At 41.1% G+C, this 20,791-nt stretch overlaps 1 pseudogene; it reads left to right on the top strand.

Annotated features, from left to right (window-relative positions):
* The window catches only part of LOC145399274 (uncharacterized), a 326,005-nt pseudogene extending 310,965 nt beyond the window's left edge, over nt 1–15,040 (top strand).
* The last annotated feature ends 5,751 nt before the right edge of the window (nt 15,041–20,791 follow it).

A 20,791-nucleotide genomic window follows, 5' to 3' on the forward strand; every position in this document is an offset into this window, starting at 1 on the left:
TTAATAAGGTATGATAATTCCACCAAAAATACGATAATTTTGAAGAGCCGGTACGAAAATTCCCATCCAAAAGTGTGGCAACGCTGGTGTGGACTGTGCTGTGGTGAAGTGTACTTGATAATTTCCCTGTCAGGACGATCGTGTGGAGGGTGTTCACTGCGTCACTGAGGGATGGACACCACCCGTAAGTTACTGTGTTATCGATGTCTGATATGGTAAATTATAAATGCGTACAGAACTGATTAATTCTTTACCAAACGGGCGCGGCCTTTCCATGTTTTTTATTGAATGTTTCACAGGTTACTTTTCCTGGATTGCCACAGCTACTAAACATTTTTATAAACAACTTCTGAAAGCTGAAAGTGAAGATTTAGAAAGTGTAAAATATTTCGCCTTCTGCGCCAGCCATATTTAACATTCATGGTGTATTTTTAGATTTGAAAGCCAGCTGTGAAATGCAAGTGAGGTTAAGCTGGATTAGATTAGGTTTGGCTGGGTTAGGTTTGGTTAAATCATTAAGTTTGCCATCGCTTTGACACGGGATACACTGATGTTCCCAGTTGGAGAGATGGTTGGTAAACAAAACCGTGGGTGACCTGGTTGCTTCCATAACTACCCAAAAATAGGTTTGTCTTTTTCCAATCACTACTTGCAGTCAATTCATTAGTTATCCATCTGTGTTGCGTGTGTACCAAAATTACTTGCTTTGAGAATGTGATTGTGTTATAATGCAGGGGGAATCGCTGTGTCCGTTTGGTAAGGAATTACCCTGTATGCTTGTTTGGATCAGGTCTGTTTTCATGTTTCATTCCCTTTCAGAGAATTTTTAAGCTGTTGTCAGTTTTTGTGTGGTGTAGTAATTATCCAGTTAAACATACACTTTACTTGAACGAGTAGAAGGACCTTACCAATTCAATTCATATTCCTCCAGTTTGTTTTCTGTATTATTATGACTGTTTTCAGGTGGTAAATTACCTTTAACTGCTGAAAAAGTTCCCACTGTTTTTATCATCATGTTCCTAAAGCTGTACCTACGATTGTTTTGTTTTACGTACTCAAAGGTGGTTTTCGTTTCCCAGCATTCCAAGTGGAGGCTAGGTTAGGTTAGGTTAGATCAAATGAAATTATTAGGTACAGTTAAGCTAGGTTAGGTTAGGTTTAGTTAAACACTTAGGTTAGGACAGTCTCTTCTGCCATTACAGCAGGCAAATGAAGAGTTGACACAGCAGAGCACAGCTAAAAAACAAGAGGGAAATGCTCATGTACCACCCCAGAAATAATGTGAAAACTGTATGTAACAGACAATCAGGAAGAAGAAGAACTGGCATTGTAAGATGCTTTTACTGCATCAGATAAAGCGTACCGTAAACTGGGGTGAATTCGGACTCGGGGCAAATTCGGATATTATTGCAATAAAAAGTTGTTTAAATTAATTAATTAATGAACATATTGGAAATCTGTTTGCTCCCAATTGTTTGTAATTCTTTACTGTACTTTCGTGTATAAAGATACTTAATATATCACGTGACACATACCAAATATATACTAAAAAGCATACATATGTAAAAAGAATAAAATTTGTAAAATTGGCAAACTTTCTTTGGCAGAAATGTTAATGAATAGGTGCAGGAAAATCTTCGGTGCCCGGATGTACTTTCATGCGTAGTGTGAAAGTGCAAAGTAAGTAATTGGCGTTATCTTCTCAATTAATCTCTTAACTGGGCATTTAATGAAATTTTTAAAATTTTAATGCAAATTGGAGTCAGTTCGGACATGAGGTGAATTCGGACAGGGGGAGTATGAACGAAAAAGTAACACTTTTTACAATGTACAATTGCTTATAATTTGCCAGATGTGGATACTGTGTGTAATTGGGTTCATATGTATCATTTACAGGTATACTCTTGAGCTTTTATGGTACTACCTGTTTAAACAAGGTCACCTAATGACTCGAACATTTAAGAAAAGAACTGGTGGAGATCAAGGTCCTTATCGTAGTGAAAAAGGAAAGCAAAAAACTGGTAAAGCCAAATAATCATGTTAAATATCACCTGTAACTTATAATCCATCAATCTTCCAAAAACGAAATTATTAGTCAAGAAATGATTGTTCCATGAACAGTACTAAGGTTTGTTGCTAGATTTATCTTATCTACATGTGTTCTAATATGTTTTATTTAAACCAAGGAAAAAAATAAAATTGCTGTTGTGTTCATATCTCATTATAGTCATTAGCTTATTTTGTCAGGGAGTGGCATTATTTTTGTACTGCAAGAACATTTTTTTAAAAGCCCCAGAGCGTCCGACATGGCCCCACATACGTCCGAGACTAAACTGGGAACCCAGGGTAGTCATATGCATTCATTTTCTATTTATGTACGAATTTATACAGTGTGTCCGAATTCACCAAAGCTTGAGTACAAATTCGGACACCCATTACAATATTTGCTATAATTATATTTGAAACATTTTAAATTTTTTACTGCTATGATTCGATACCTTAGTGGACCAGCTCAACATACAGTACTTAAGATCTTGGACTGAATTAAAAACTAGATTACATGGCACAAAAAAATGAAAAAATTGTCCGAATTCACCCCAGTTTACGGTATGTGTACCATTATTCAAAACTGACTTTTGTTATCATGCAGATAACACAAGAAGATGGCTGGCAAACTATTCAGCAGGCAGATGTACACATGTAACATTTGTCAGTCAGTCTTCGAACATAGAAACTTCACAAATGGCGTCCCTCAAGGATCTGTTTTGTCCCCTACTCTCATTAACCTATACCTGCATGACATACCCACATCCCACACACCACAGATACACCTAGCTTCCTATGTGTATGACATAACACCTATGTGTACACACCAAAACGCAAACACAGCTGCACACATCGTCCAACCTTACCTCAACACACTACACAAATGTTTCACAAACAGACTTAAAATAGTCCCAGCCAAATCTAATGACCCTTTTCACAAACTGGACAGCAGAACACAGTCACATTCCACACCCCATCATAAACAACACTCCCCTAACACACACACACACACACACACACACACACACACACACAATCCTTGGTGTAACATACAATACATCAATGTCATTTAAACAACACATCACAAACATTAAAGATAAATTAACACAAGACTCAGTCACTTGCCCACACAACGTTTGGACACAACAAAGAAACCACCACCACAGTATACCAACAATACATACATTCAGTGATGAATTATGCAACCCCTGCTTGGGCTTCCAACCTCACTAAAACACACTACAAAACTCTACAGACCATACAGAACAAGCCCTGAAAATAATCACAGGCTGCACAGCCACAGACCACCTACACCAAAAACCGAAGTCCTCAAAGTCAAGGGTCATCTAGACATGAGAGACACCCAAATTCTCGCTGAAGCCACCACAAACCCACATCATCCACTACACTACATGGCAGCACATTCACACACACCAAGGAATATCAAAACACCCAACATACGATGTCATACTGGTACACAAATACAGGCATTCCCCGGTTTAAGAGTCTAATTGGTTAGGTAAAACTCCATCATTAGGCGGGTTATTGTATATCAGGGTACTTTTAACATATATTTTATTGTGGACTGCTTACCAGCCCTGGGTTTCCCCCCAAACCAAGTCCAAAACCCACCCAGATGAGCCCCAAAAGAAAGTTTGAAGCTAATCTAAATGACCTAACAGCTGTCAAGAAAGCTAACCTAAGCTTAACACCTTTAAAGAACTCACTAAAACCAACAAATAAGATCTGAATATCATCAGATATAAGTCTGGAGAAAATCAGGCTTAGTAAACTGTACCCCAAAATGACAATGTTCACCCCACCTATGGCTAAAACACATTAATCAGAGTCTAAAAACAGTTTATAAATCAACCTAAACACACAATTTTAGTCTAAAATATCAAAATTGGTAAGAAAAATCAAAACCCATCATTTAACTGAGGTTTAGCCATTGTTAGGCGGGGTATGGTGCAGTTTCTAGTGCAATTTCTACCCCCATCATTAAGCCTGGGTATCGCATCTAAGGGTATCGTATATCGAGGTATTACTGTACTGTCATCTATTCCCCGTACCTGCCTCAGAAGCATATCCATACTCAGATCACTCTCCGCTTCATTCAGTCACTCAAAGACAATAGACAGCTGCATGCACAGCCTCTCGATATCCGCCATTGTGAATCCTATCTCCCTCGTGAAGACAGGGTCCACCTGGCCAGGCTGAGATGTGGGCATCATCCAACCCTCTAATTTATCAGAAGAGGCTGGATGACCCCGTCGCTGATGTCTGTCCAGGATGCAACACAGCACCCCATACTATTAGGCACAATATGGAAGACTGCATTGCACACACTGACCTACGCCAACAACACAACATCTCTCCTTGAGAACTCTATGGGAAAGCCCGGTCTCGGCCATGGCCTTCCTTAGGGACTCATGGCTGTTTGGCCAGACTGCCTAGGGAACAACTACTACTGCTACTACACCATCTTGTGGTGTGCTGAAGACAGATGGACACCATCTTGGCATCCTGTTTTTGGCACTAAATTACACTTATCTTTGCTGATTTTCATAACAACCCAACCCACTGTATTTCCTGCCATGTATAAGGCACAATCACCCCTCCCCCCCAAAAAAAAAGCAAAACACACACACACACACACACACAGTCCTGGAGTGGGACAGGGCTACAGGTTGAGGTGGCTGGCATGATGGCCACCAACAGAAGCAAATCACTCAATGGCATTACTAATTATTACTAAAAATAGAGACTTAGATGAGCTTGTATTATGATAAATACACGGTAAGGTAAGCATTCTGTGGGTTAGATACCACACACATCATGGATCAAGGTACTGCATCATGCCAGGCCCAGTGTAAATCATAAACAAAAAACAGCTGATTCCATTGAATGTATGGTAGTGGTGAAAGACTTTTAGTTCTTGTATTTCCACCTTAAATAAATGCTTTAATTTCAAATTATTATCTATATATCTCTCTATTGCCAGACGCCACAATCCCGTAAGGGGTAGCCATTTGTCATTGAGTTAGTTGTTTTACGGGGAGGGGCACCCTCCACCAACCCACTTGCTGACACGTAGGGAGCACATATTATTTGGTTATATGGTTACCACCCAGCATTGTAAATGGTTTCTTGGCTTACAGGAAACCATTTGGCATGTCACTCAATGTAAAGACACCTGTAAAGGAAAGAATAGCAATAAGAATTGACAGGAAAGATAGGAGTAATAGGAAAAGAGGAGGGCAGGCACAGAAAAAGAATGATGTAGGCTAAGGAAGAAGTAGGCAGCACAACATCAGGTAAGTAGATGATGGTTGCCACCACTTCCAAACCTAATTTATGATATTTCAGTTTGGATAAGTTACCATAGGTCAGTTTAGGTTAGATTGGGCTAGTTTATGGTTAAATAAAGTTAGTTTGGACTGTGTTAGGTTAGGTTAGGGTTGGCTTGCGTAAGTTAGGTTACCAGTAGGTTATTTTTGGTTGGGCTTGTTTATATTGTTAGGTTCGACAATTAAAGTGAGGTAAGACGTGTGTTTGAATAGGTACTGTAAGGTTTGGCTTGTAATAATAAGTACTGAACAAGGCTCGTATTGTCCTATCTTCAGTTATTTTGGATATACAGTTATCCTTCTAATATCCGAACGCCCAATATCCGAACATCCCCACAAACCGGACATAATCGTCCTGGGATCCAATATTCCCGAAATGGTCCGAATACTGCAAAAAAATTCGAAAAAAAAAAAATCCCGCCGTAATTTGAACTTGGCGGGCGGGGCACGGAACAGCTTTGTTTTGGCGCGTCATTCCTCCGATGTCCGCTAGAGCGCCCCTGCATCCTCCCCACTTTCCGCCTGTCTCTCATCACGAGTGAACGCTCGTCATCATGGCTGCCCACGTGCTCGCTTTTGTGGTGGTGCCTTACCTGCTGCAGGCACTCCTGCTGCTCTCGTACCTCTCTTTCGTGTGTGTGATGATGGCCCCGCTGCCTGAGAAGAGGAAGAGAGTGGTTTTAACTCTGGAGAGGAAGCAGGAGATATTGGAGAAAGTAGATGCGGGGGTGGTCTTCTTCACGCATCCTCCACGAGTTTAACCTGGCCCGATCTACTTGGATATTAAGAGATCCCGAGACAAACTCATGCAGTACACGGCTGACTTCTCGTCGAGAAGCAAACGCAACGTGGTGAGGAAGGTGATGTTTACTCCCAAGTTTGCTGAAGTTGACCCTTCCACGTTGATTTGGTATCGACAGCAATGTGCTGCTGGTGTGATGGTATGTGGTACGAAGCTGAAGGCTGCTGCTGAGAAGTTCGCCAGGCTTCACGACGCCCTAGACTTCAAGGCATCTGAGGGTTGGCTCTTCGCATTTAAGGTACGGCATGGCCTTACCAACCATAAGGCTCATGGCGAAGCTTTGGACGCTAACGAGGATGGAGTTGACGAGTTTCGGCACAAGGTGAAGGGCTTGATCGACAGGGAGGGCCTCACTCTCGGTCAAATCTACAACACTGACGAAACTGGTTTATTCTATCGCTCTTTGCCAACAAACACTCTAGCCGAGGAGACGGAGGAGCGTGTACCTGGTTGCAAGCTCTCCAAGCAACGGATATCTGCTTTGTGTTGTGCCAATGCTAACGGCATACACCGGCTTAAGCCCATTATTGTTGGACAAAGCAGCCTCGGTGTCTTCGTTGGGTGATGGATGTCCTTCCTGTCATCTGGTACCATTCTTTGAAGGCATGGTTCACAGCCCAGATCTTCAAAGACTGGTTCCACTGCCATTTCGTCAAGGAGGTCATACATTACCAGACGGAGAAACTGGGAATCCCACGCGACCAGGTAAGGGCGCTCCTTCTCCTCGACAATGCACCTGCCCACCCGTGCGACAAGGACTTGGTGGCTGAGAATGGCCGCATTAGGTGCATGTTTCTGCCACCTAATACTACTGCTCTCATCCAACCAATGGACCAAGGAGTGATCGTGGCAACGAAGAGGCTGTACCGAAGGAAGTTCCTGGAAGAGGTGATGGTTGTTCTTGAGGACGAGGACGAGCGCAGGGAGGGATGGGACACGCAAGGCCAGCGGACTTTGGAAAACCTTTGCCGCTACAACATCAAGTCTGCAATCTACAACTGGGCCAGTGCATGGAAGGAAATCCCTGTCAAGACTCTAGAAAATGGTTGGTCTCACCTGCTTCTCGGAACGGATTGGAGTACGATTTCCTAGGTTTTGAAGTGGATGACTTCCATGCACGTCTACGTACGCATGGCGACGATGTTGATGTGGACGACGTACGTGAGTGGTTGGATGACGACGAGGGCCATGCTGGGTATCAGACCCTGTCTGATATCGAGATCACATCTTCAGTTGCAGGTGTCAGTACCCAGCTTGAAGATTCCGACGAGGACGACGACGATGATGCGGACTCCTCTCAGCATGACACAACTCCAGCCATCCTCAAGCTGAGCGCACTCCGGGAACACCTAGAGTTCGTTCTGGACTACCTGGAACACCCGGACTGCGACAGGGAGATAGGGCCCTTGGGACTTATGGAGGAAGTGCTTGCTTTCAGGCAGCGCATCATTAATCGTCAGAATCGTCGTTCCTTGCGTCAATCAACGATTGACAGTTTTTTCAGGCCCGTGACCCCCGCTGTGCCCAGCCCTGGCTCCACTCCATTGCCTCCCCAAGACAGGCCCTCATGCTCCGAGCCACAGCCCAGCATATCAGCCACGGTGGAGTCACCACTCGACGTGAGTTTGCGTCTGTCTTCAGAGTCGTCTGCAGTGGGTACGCCATCACCACGACCCAGCGACGCATCCCTAGGTCACCTGCCAGCGATACTCTCGGACTCTGACAGTGAATAGACGCCAAGAACTTCTTCACTAGACCACACAGGAATTTACAGTGTTGTGCAGTGAAAAAAACAGTGCATTGTGTTAAGAATTTACAGTTGTGAGTGAAAAGACAATTTTTGGACTAAATTTAACGTAAATAAACTTGTGTGTTTTTGCTTTAGAAAATGGTTATAAGAGTGGAAAGACTTAAAGTGCAGAGTGCAACACTTATTAATTTACAATGGAGCATAAGTTAGACAAGAGTGCACATTGTGAAGAGAATGGACTTCTGAGTGCGAATGACTGTTCAGTGCAAGACTTCATGAACAGTGTACTGCAAGTGCTTCAGGAAATCCTTCTTACTGTCAGAGTCTGAGAGGAGGCGGTTATTCATCGATATGGCCATGGACTTGCTGTAAGTAGGCAGAATGTTTCATACTGTACTCTACTGTATTTTCCACACTATACTTACCTCAAACACCTCATTGCACTCTTTTATGTCCCTTATTGGTGTCAATATGCTGTGTCTTAGGTGCTATGCATGTGCAGTAGGGAGGTGTTTTTCTGCGTTACCGTAGGCTAAGTTAGGGTCCATAACTACCAGTCCAGGAGCCAGGGACTTGTAACGTACCGTACCCAGAATGTTGAATATTGTATGAACCTACCTCAATAACCTTGTTTTATGCTTCTTTTGCATTTATTTCTGTCTTTTATGTCCCTTATTGGTGTGATTTGGGTCTTAAATAGGTGCTATGCATGTCCAGAGGGAGTTGTATAGGTCTTTTTATGAGTTAGGGTCCATAAGTACAAGTCCAGAAGCTGGGGCCCAATATCCAGACAGGACCACTATCCAGATCTGCCTATGGCTCTATTACGTCGGATATTGGAGGGATTACTGTGTAAGGACGAGTTTATTCAGCTTCTGGAAAAATATACTGAACTGGAGGGGTTATATACAAGGTGTAATCCAATATTTTCTGGACTAATGCTATATAAATTTGATAACTCACCATAGCTCGTATTGGCCACCATCACCCTCAAAGTAGTTCCCTTGCGCATTGATACACTGATCCCAGCACTTCCTCCATTGCTGGAACGCTCCCTGGAAGTCCTTTTCGACCATTGTCAAGCACCGCCTGCTATTCCTTCTGGATGTCCTCAGTGGTATCAAAACAATGCTCTCTCAGCCTAATTTTCATTTTTGGGAACAGAAAAATGTCACAGAGGGCCTGGACAAGAAGCGTTCATCTTCTGAGGTGAGTTCAAGAATCTCATTGCAGACATCAACGCATTGCAGCATGTGGTCAGTTGTCAGGAGCCTGGGGACAAATTTGGCTGTGATTTGGCGCTTGCCAATTCTTCAGTGAGAATCCTCTGACATGTCACAAAACCAATTCCCACCTCCTCACCAATATCGTGAATGTTCCGATGTCGATCCTTATGAATGAGCTGCTAAAATTTTGCGACATTCTGAGGAGTTGTGCTGGTTGAGGACCTCCCTGTGTGGTTGTCATTGTCAACTGATGTTTGACTGGCTTTGAACCTACCTGCCACTGAATCACCTGTGTCCAACCGAAAGATTGCTCACCAAACACTTGCTGAATCATTGTCAGGGTCTCATTTGCATTTTTCTTGAGATTTGCAGAAAATTTGATGCAAATTCACACCGTCACTAACTCAAGAGTTACCATTGATCACCAGCTAGGTCAATATGGAGGTCAGGCTACTCATGCAGACACCACAGAAATCACATATCTTTAAAAATCTCACCCGTGATAGTTATTGATATACTGTAGGTAAGCTCTTCATGATATTATTTAGTAGGTATACTAATTTCCTAGATAATTTCCTAGATGCTTTAGTGTGATAAATGCAGCAAAACGTTACTATAGAAGCCGTGAAAGCACACTGGGAGTGGCAGCATTCATTACTTATTTTACAAGTCTCTAGCTGCATCTTTGGTTTGAAAACCATATAATTTAGTTTTCTAAAAGAACAATGCTTCATCCCCAAAATGCTGAAGAAAATCTGCAAAGTATTTCATATGAAAATTGTACAATGTTTAAAGCCGAAATTGTGCAGAGACGAGACTGCCGGCCGATATCCGACGATGCCGAGGGCTCCAAAGTACTGTACAAAAAGTCTAACCAACTGGGGTTTTGTGTACCCTGAACAGGGTATTCCTATTGACTTCAGGAAAAACTTCAGTCTAAGCACTGTCCATTTTTCTATGCAATGGTTTTCCATGATCTTTATACAGCAGGTCCAGCTGGGCAGTAGATACACGTGACTTTGCTATTGTTTATGATCGTAACATATGATCTTCAGCCATGTCGTGCTACTGTTTTTTAACGAAGAATCGTTACATATTTCTTGTAACACTGTTTTTGTTTTGATGGACAAATACATGAAATGAATGTAAAATAAAGCTTATGAATATTTAAGGTAGGAAAGAATAATAACCGTCCCAATACAGAGATGGTAGACTCAGCCAACCAATTTTTTATTCTATTTGACTATATTACAGTCTCTCTTCCTTGTAGCAGTGAATAAAAATAATGTTGTTATAATTTCTGCCTTCTTTTCAGTGACAAAGAGGGCACATAAAATGAACGGGGTTTAGTTGACCGACTTTGATGTCGAAAATTATATAATCTGGTGAAGAGTGGCATTTTTTCCTTGGTTAGTGACATCGGGAATTCACACTTCCTTTTTCATATCTATCCTAAAAATCACCTGACAACACATGCACAAGAGCGAACAAATGAATGTCACAAATCCGCACGTCTGCCTAGCTCCTCACCGTGTGGCACACTTACTCATAATGCATGTTAGTACTGCCATCTAGAGGTGCATCATGCTACTACAATCCGTTTAGGTGTCGTGATATGGTTATAACCTCGTATGACTGAATCCAGTGCAGTTACCATTTTTAACGTCCTATAATTCTAAAGGGATTTGGTGGTGACAGAACGTAGAATGTCAGTCCTATGATTCTAGAGGGTTTTGCCGGTGACAGGACGTAGACTAAGTCAGTGTAACAGCACTAGGCTGGTATTGGAAGCATCCAGTCTACATTAGGAAACTAATATGAGAACAATCAGTAGCTACCTATTGTTTAGTGGTGCAGAGGTGGCACTAGGTGGAGTAGACTAACTTGGCACCCATATTCACCACATAGGACTTGCCAGATGTATGATAGTCAGTGGTTGTTTTTTGTTTCTGATCAGCCCCAGACTGTCTGGCCAAGCAGACCCATCAGCTACAGGCAAGCAACACTACAGGGTTGTCCCATGTAATGACCTGATGTTCCTTTGTGGCTGACAGTGCCTAACCCAAGCAAGGTGCATGGAATAGTGTGGTTTGGTTCCTGGATGAATGCCACATTTGCATCTTTCCACCCAGCTAATAGGGGCACCATAGCAGGCTTCATTTCATCCTGTAATTTGGTTAGCCTATATTGTTACCAACCAGAGTTGTTATGGGTTACTGGGTTATAGGAAACTATTAGGCTTGTCAATGAGCATACAGTAGACCCACCTGATATGGAAAGAAGAGTAATAAAAAGTAACAGAAAGGTAAGGGAGAGGTAAGATGAGAGAAAGGCAGACACAGAAATAAAATGAGAAGGGGGAAGGGAAATGTTCAGTACTACCAAACATCAAGTGAGTGGATGATGGTTCCCACCACCTACTACCTTCAGTCATTGTTTTAATTATGTAAAGTTGCTGTATGTATCTTTGTTTTAGGCATACTTTACATTTAAGCTTTACTGGTTTCTGTATTTCCTTAGGAAGTACACATTAATCTCTTGATGCCAGGCCAGTGACTTCTAAAAGTATTACATAATTGTGTTGATGTAACATTAATTACTTGTCCACTAGATAGTCTACTGTTCTGTATGTAATGAAGTGATCTGTGATTCAGGTGTGTGGTGAGAGAACAGCTGGACACGCACAAGGCAGTTTGTAATCAGTTCATCAGAGGAGCTGATGTGGACTCTGCAGACCCCAACTAAAAGGTAATGATTGTGCCTAGACTCAGATCTTCATGTTGATGTTTCTGGCTCTGCCTTTATAAAGTGTTTTACTTTAAATCATTGTTTTGCATGACCAATGTACAGTATTCCCAAGTTATACTGTGCATTGTGCAAATGGAATCTGCACAAAAAGAAGCTTAAGACTCCCCCTTTTATTTTATTTTGGTATTGGGGAAAAGTGAATCAGAAATTTTCCCAAAGATCCCACTCTTGGCTCTGTAAAAAGTGTATTTCCAGTACAGGAATGCTTCCAGTATACTATGGCTTACTGTCAAACTGTGCCACCATTGGTGTTATCCATGTCTCTGATGCATAGTAATGACGTGGCAGGAAATTCAGAATACATTCCAAAAGTAATATAGCAGTTACTTGATCATTACTTATGGAAGGAATGTCACATTTTAACAGTTAAAGATGTATTGATCATGAATGGCACAGTAAAGTGATATTAAATGTTAAATGTATTTTTTGCCTATAAGAGTTCATGTTGTATACAGAGATTTGCAAACCAGCCCATAATAAGACAGACACAGCATTTTTTTCTTTAGCTTTTTTTATATACATTTTCATATGTCTTTTATTGCTCAGCCAATTGAATAACCATAAAAATGAATCAGAACTTTTTTTTTCTTTCCCCACATAGCATAAATGAGCACCATGCAAAATTAGGGTTCACTGGACAGTGTTATTAAGTTGATGGAGATGCTGGTCTAAAGGTGACTGTTGTTCCAGGTTCACAGCTGGAGTCAGAGCAGTAAAGCAGTTGTAAACACTGTCGTCATCAGGGTGCTGCCTGAGTAATGGATGATAAGTATAAAACAGGACTGAGGGCACATCTTATGTTGTGTTAGCACATCCAGCAAGAGGTACCTCGGTCAACAACTTATGGTTATTATCTATGTAGTGTCCAGTGGAAGATTTGTTTTTTCTCACATAGGAACTGATATTGGATGATTTACCTGGTGTGGTATCCTTTGCAGTATCTGTTGCTGTAGAGACAGTAGGTAGCAGCTATTGAAATAAGGAAGACGGTGGTAATATCAGTCTGAATTGACAGCTTGACTCAGCAGTGATCTGTATATTTAAAGTTACGGTTCAGAAGCATTCACGTGTTAGCAATGTTTAATCCATTGGCCGTGGTAGGTGACTGTGGTCGCCCTACTAATTATTCTTCATGACAGTCAGGCGACTTCAATCCACAGCTGAAAAAAACAAATTTCCTTCCACACGTCTGTTGTTTTTGTATAAATACAGTAAGTTTTTATTTCGTTTATGTGCCAATAAACATTGTGTCTAGTGTACATATACAAGTGAAAAACCTTCCTTGAAGTAAATAATCTCGTCATTATAGCAAAATTAGAGAATAGCAAAAACTATTTTCGCATTTTTTTCTCAGAATATTACAATTTTCTTGTACATGAACGGTAAATTTTGATCTCTTATGTGCCAACAAACAGTGTACATGTTTGTAGTGTAGATATACAAGTGAAAAACCTTGCTTGACATAAATCTCGTCATTATTGCAAAATTACATAATAGCAAAACTTAATTATTATTGCATTTTTTTTTCTTCAGAGAATCACGATTTTCTCATAGAGAAAGATGCATTTTTGACCATTATCACACACAAAAAATGGAAACTTCATGATCATTTCCTGTTGGAAAAGTAACAACAAAGTTATAATTAGCACATTCATTTTTTAAGAATTTAGGCCGCGTAATGATAGCTTGCAGCCAAAGGGTTAAAGGAAGAATAGTCTGTGTTGAAACTTTATCCTTTTTATGTAATTACAATTATTATCCAGTAATAGTGATGAATTTTTGACAGTTATTGTTCATTGTAATGGAAGCAGCTGATGACTGAGCATTGGTACAGTGAAGGTAAGTCATCCTGTTGGTGGTAGACAGTAAGATTAACACCAGGGTAGAGTATCTGAAGTATAGAAGTTGAGAGAGGTGGAAGGAATGATATAATGGAGGTGGTAAAGGAAGAATCAGATGTACAGTCAGAGTGTGAGGTGGGTGACAAAATAATGGAGGTGGTAAAGGAAGAACCAGATGTACAGTCAGAGTGTGAGGTGGGTGACAAAATACTGGAGGTGGTAAAGGAAGAACCAGATGTACAGTTAGAATGTGAGGTGGGTGACAAAATGTTCCTCAGTGACAATGAGACTGTCCTGGAAACAGTGTCCTCAGCTGAAGTTAAGCAGTTTAGATGTTTAGAGAGTGGTAAAGCATTTGCTTTTAAGAACAGTCTTATCCAGCATGCAGTTGTTCATTCAAGAGTGAAGAATTTCAAGTGTGATGAATGTGGTAAACAATTTGCACGGAAGGAAAAACTCACCAAACACCTATTAATTCATTCAGGAGTGAAGAATTTCAAGTGTGATGAATGTGGTAAACAATTTACAGTTAAAAGTAATCTCACCATACACCAATTAATTCATTCAGGAGTGAAGAATTTCAAGTGTGATGAATGTGGTAAACGATTTACACGGAAGATTCATCTCACTCAACACCTATTAATTCATTCAGGAGTGAAGAATTTCAAGTGTGATGAATGTGGTAAACTATTTGCACAGAAGGGTGTTCTCACTCAACACCTATTAATTCATTCAGGAGTGAAGAATTTCAAGTGTGATGAATGTGGTAGACGATTTGCACAGAAGGGTGATCTCACCAAACACCTATTAATTCATTCAGGAGTGAAGAATTTCAAGTGTGATGAATGTGGTAAACGATTTACACGGAAGGTTCATCTCACTCAACACCTATTAATTCATTCAGGAGTGAAGAATTTCAAGTGTGATGAATGTGGTAAACGATTTACACGGAAGGTTCATCTCACTCAACACCTATTAATTCATTCAGGAGTGAAGAATTTCAAGTGTGATGAATGTGGTAAACGATTTGCACAGAAGGGTGAACTCACCAAACACTTATTAGTTCATTCAGGAGTGAAGAATTTCAAGTGTGGTGAGTGTGGTAAACAGTTTGGTCTGAAAAACAATCTCACCAAACACCTATTAAATCATTGTGAAGGGAAGAGTTTCTAGTGTGCTTAATGTGTTAAACAGTTGACTCAGTTGATGTCATCTGACACTGTTTAATTCATTAAGGAGTGAAGAAATTCAAGTGTGATGAATAGGGTGAACAGTATTATTATGATCTCTCCAGTGTCAGTTCAGGAGCGAAAGAATTTGAAATGTGATGACTGGAAAACTGTGTAGAAAAAATTCTTATTCACTTGGCACCTGACAGTTCATTCTAGTGTAAGAACAATTTTATAGTTATGATAAATGTGGCAAAGCTTGTAGAAGAAATCAGGCTTTAACCAGGCAAGGTGCCATTCACTAACAAGTGAGGGAGAAGACATGTTTTATCTCATAGGCTGGATTTTTTTTTTTTTTTTTTTGAATAACGACAGAGGAAGGAAAAACAAATGAATAAAAAAAAGTTAATCCATACACCAGCTTACTGGTGTCCTCTGTTCATAAAATATCTGTAACAGTCAGACTTGAACAGCTGTAGGTTTAAGTTTGGAGGGAAACAACTCCGGGAAAGCGAGTTCCAAAGAGATACAGTTCGGGGAATGAAAGAATTCTGATAGGCAGAAGTTCTGCAATATGACTGAATGACATTCCAGTCATGAGCGCTACCAGATGCCCTTGTAGCACGAGGGAAGACATGGAGAGGTGGCAACATGGATGCAACTTCGTCTGAGCATTTGCCATAAAAATCTCTGTAAAATAATGCAAGGGAGGCAACATTCCTTCGTACTTGTAGGGGAGGTAGTTTATTTGTAATGGCAGGGTTGTTAATAATTCTAACAGCTTTGTTCTGAATTTTGTGTAATTGTTTTAATGCAACCTCTCCACATCCATTCCACAAGGGTGAGCAATATTCAAGCTGAGAGCGCACATGACTCTTATAAATTACAGTTAACTGCTCGTCTGTAATGGAAAATTTTAAAAAGTGGGTTGTATAAAAAAAAAAAAAAACGAGTGCTTTGGTCTGTAGAGCGCCTTTAGCTACTATTGGTACTTGTGGCAGGCCACCCCTCATGTAGCATGTCATACGATCTACTGAGCCAAGACACCATTAACCATGAGTGATAAAATAATATGAAACTCTAGATACAGTAAACCCTTAATATACTGAACCCTCTTTCAATGAATTTCAGTTTTAACGACCACTTTGAGTTGGCCGAACGTTCTTTTAAAGAACTTTGGTACAGTAATAGAATGGATGCGCAGGAAACACCTACCAGCATTGTGTCCCCCCCCCCCACACACACACACACTGTGTGTGCATTAAACACATGTTTAATATACATACAGCTGTTCTGTACTGTTTGCATTGCTATACTCTGTTAGGTAATACAGTACAATATTTAATGTAACAGCTGATATACAATGAGTTTACCCACACTTTCCCTGTAAATACCGAACAACAAATGTACAGTAGTGTATGGGCAATGTACAGTATAGTGCAGATTTGTAATGGTTTTCAATGACTGTGCCAGTGGTGGAATGCAGTTTATGTTTAATGTACATGCAGCTGTTCTGTACTGTTTGTTTTGCTATTCTCTGATAAGTAGTATTTAATATAACAGGTAATGTACAGTGTCAGTTTTCTTTACCAACACTTTCCATGTAAATACTGAATGACAAATGTACGTAGATTTATCCGAGGCCTATTTGCAGTCTTTCATTGCACTGCAGTTACTCCCAGAAAGGTAAGAATAAAAACATCAGTTAGTAAATAGAGCATTTATTGAGAAAATAACCATTTAGACCTACCTGTATGTTATTGTGTATGAGTTACGGCCAAACAGTGCTGTATATTTAACAGTCTTTGTTCGGTAAAAGCCACAACGCCTGGGAAATTACTGAACAGCATGGTGTTTGGCTGTAATGTCAAGGGTCTGGTACAAATTAGTTGATTATATTGAGAGTGCACTGTATTAGGAGAGGGCTGTTCACTGTGATAGTTGTACAGGAGTACAGGGCATTCATTTAGTACACAGTAAACTGGGCAGCAAGATACACTATATCCTGCACATCTGTACACAAAAATATTGTACATGTATGTATTGTTGGTCTATGGTTAGCAGCTTACCTTTTTGTATGACATTTTATTATGAGATAATTATGTCTAAGCACATGGCAAGTGCTCCACCTTGTAGTGAGAGTAATCTTTGTTTTCACTTTACTGGGGCAGGTCTAATGGAACACAATTTTTATGGTACTTTTGCCTCCTCAAGCTTTATTTTTGTCATGGGGAGGGGGGTACTTCAATTGCAAGTTAGAGCATGAGCTGGGTGCTTAGATCACTAATGTCAAGTATCCCGTGAAAAATATTGGGCAGAAATCAAGTAAGATATGTCACCATTAATAGCATTAGTACATGATATGTTTGTGGTGTACATTTTTCACCGACAGTGTATTCTTTCACCCAAATTACCATGCACAAGGAGATGTGCAGTATAATAGGAACACCTTACATCCAGCTAAATGCATGATAATATGAAGGCATATAAACAGAGGGTATGATGGAACTTGGCAGAAGGGCAAGATATGATAAAGTTTTAATAGCTGTGAAAGAAAAAGACCTGGGAATCTGTTGAAAGTATTTTCATTCATTCATCATCTAATCTTGTGTTACCCCATGAGGAGCGTAGGAGTGCAGGGCTAGGCACGTTGGTCCTGACATTTAACCCGCCCCATCCTGGCAGATTTTTAATCAGTGACTTCCCAATCCCAGCAGATTTTCAATTTTTTTTATTTTTTTTTACTAAAACCTCTGCTTATTATGAGAAACATTGAAAATTCAAAGAGAAATCGCTCACCTGAGGTTTAACCCCTAACAGGCGGGCGACGTTACGTAACGTCCATGCGTGAGGAGGCGGATGACGTTATGTAACGTCCAGCCATTTTCGGTCCTAATTGGTGAAATTGGGTGATGAGGCATCCTTGTCACCTACTGTCCTGCCCTCAATTCTCCCAAACCTTGAAACAAGTAAAATAGAATATCTCTGTCTGTCTGTCTGTCTCTCTCTCTCTATATATATATATATATATGTATGTATAAGTTGTAGTGTTATATTTGTTCAAGTAAAATAGTATATACGTATGTAAGTTATATTGTTGTAAGTGTTCAAGTAAAATAGAAAACACATACATAAGATTTTGAAGACAATGAATAGTGTAAAGAAAGCATAAATGATAAATATAGTGTTCAGTGGTGAAGAAAAAGCAAATGAGTGAATAGTTTGCTAGCCTCCCCCCAGGTGCTCCTGGTGATTAGCTGCCTCCCCGCTCTTCTCCCTCACTCCCCTCCTCCTCCCACAGCCAGCAGAGATGTATTACCGCAAATGTAACACCTCTTGTCTTCATTTTTCATCCATTTTCGAATTATGCATGTTTATGCTTATTCCTTGATACTTTATTTTTCCAAAAATATGCTGCTCCACACAGTGGTATAATTGATAAGTTGCCCACCCATAGGGGGTTAAAATGCTGATACAGGTAACAATACCCTTTCCTCACTGTGTTTTCTATGGGGCCTGGCTCCAGAGAAAACATATTCTATGGGAGGGGTAACTATTTCAAACCACTCATAAATGGTATTTATATATTTATTTGGTAGGAATTTATATGTAGTACAAGAGTTTATTGCTTTTCACACTAATATAGGCGATATAAGCATTGTTTCACTCACCAAACACATTGACATACCGCACCTTTTTTGGCGACATTACCTGATCATCACTTCTTCCTCTAATGCTACATAAACTTTGTCCTCCACATTGTCATCGATTGGGGAATCACTCTGGCCTTGAATTTTGTACCGTGGTGCGACGTGTCTTTACTGGCCAGGTCACTGGTAACAGGTGAGTTGCCGAGACAGTGGCCTGCCGGGGGGAGGGAGGTCATGTGGGGTAAGGCATTGCCTCTGCCTGGCATAGGGTAGAGGAAGGTGTCCTGTGTATACGTATCAAAAATCATGTGGGAAATTTGTAAAATGTGCAAATGACAGACCTTACAATTGCGGCGCGTTTATAAACATCAACGGGAGTCACAGTAACAAAATGTTTGGACATATATATACGTCAGTGGGACACGGCAGGTTAAGATGAGAGTGACCAGTCTCACTCATCCCTGAATGGCATTATGTGAGCGATAAACTCAACCATCCCATGGATAAAAACCTGCACAGGCCCAATCTGATTGGAGTGCCTTAATTACCCACTATACCACCAGGCACCATAATTTGGTTATATGGTTACCACCCAGCATAGTAAATGGTTTCCTGGTGTATAGGAAACCATTTGTCCTGTCACTTAGTGTAGAGTCTCCCATGGACAGAAGGAAGTGGCATTGAAAGTAAACCAAGTTGTTTTTGAGGTTGGATGTGATGATCATTTGTGATGGCTGGATGCCACCAATTGGTGGTGGGTGGGAGCACTCACCATCCACTCACTCGATGTAATGCTGCTGTGGGTGTCTGCCCTTTCCTCCCTTCCTCTTCTGACTTTCTTTTCTTCATTCTTTCCTCTTCATTCTGCCTATGGGTGACTCTACACTGAGTGACAAGCCAAATGGCTCCTGTACTCCAGGAAGCCATTTACTATGCTAGGTGGTAACCAAATAACCAAATTATTGTACATGGTGGTTTAGTGGGTAATTTAGGTGCTCCAATTGGATTGAGCCGGTGCAGGTTTATATCCAGTGGGTGGTTGGGATTTATTGCTCACATAATGCCATGTGGGATGAGTGAGGCTGGTCACTCATTTTAAATGTCGGGACCAACTTGCCTAGCCCATTTTCTACAGTCCTCATGGGGCAACAAAAGATTGGATGATGGATGGATGGATGATGCCACCAATAGGTATTCAGAGTGTGATCTACTATGACACAAGATGTGCTGTGCCCATATTATGATGGGACAGTCATTCACAATGGCATGGCATCACAAACGGGGATTCAGTTTGTGATTTAAAAGTTAGTGCCCATGTTAAGACAGGACAGTCCGTCATAATGGCTTGGTGTCAACTAATTATGCCCAGTCAAGAGGTGACTTGCAGGGGTAGATTAATCACTAGGCTGAATACCTTACAGCCATGGCCCCCAACATTGAAAAAAAAAAAAAAAAAAAAAATTCCAATGATAAATGATGTAACTACAGTGACTGGCATCACACAAGACCCCATGATGGGGGCCCCTTCCCTGGGTAGGAGCCCCAATATCTGGTTTAGCCAACAGCCCCCCCAAAAAAAGTTCATTTGTCCCTGATTACTTGTGCCTTATCCAAGGAGAGGATGTCAGGCCTCAGGACAGGGATGATAATCCCAGGATGGTGTGGGATGGGTCAACCATCTGTGTCCTGGGATGGTACCAATATGCCTGCCCTCAACAGGGTAAAATAAATCCTGGTAAAAGGATGGGCTGCCAATCTGAAGACTGGGATTGGTGGCCCAAGGTTAGGGTTGACCCAACAAAGGTGGGAAGGGTCACTGCTGTAAAGATATGGGAGGGATGCCAAAAGCTGCTAGTCCATCACAGGGCTGAAACAATGTTTCTGCCTCCATACCTGCCCAAGGATATCCTTGAGGTGTTCACAGGCCAGGAGATGGAGGGAAGTTTAGAAAACCGTCCCAGGGTAGCAGTGGCCAAGCATAGCAAAAATGAGACAGTGGTATCCACCCTGTGGTTGAGCCACGAGTCAGTGTTATCCACACCATGTTTAACCCTTTCAGGTCTCCTGGCCACGATCGTGGCTGTATCAGTACAAGTCTCCTGGCCATGATCGTGGCTGTGTCATTACAAGTCTCCTGGCCACAATTGTG

This window comes from Coenobita brevimanus, chromosome 48 (genome assembly GCF_032717465.1).
Source record: "Coenobita brevimanus isolate Jiangsu-jjx chromosome 48, ASM3271746v2, whole genome shotgun sequence".
In the NCBI taxonomy this organism is placed as follows: Eukaryota; Metazoa; Arthropoda; class Malacostraca; order Decapoda; family Coenobitidae; genus Coenobita; species Coenobita brevimanus.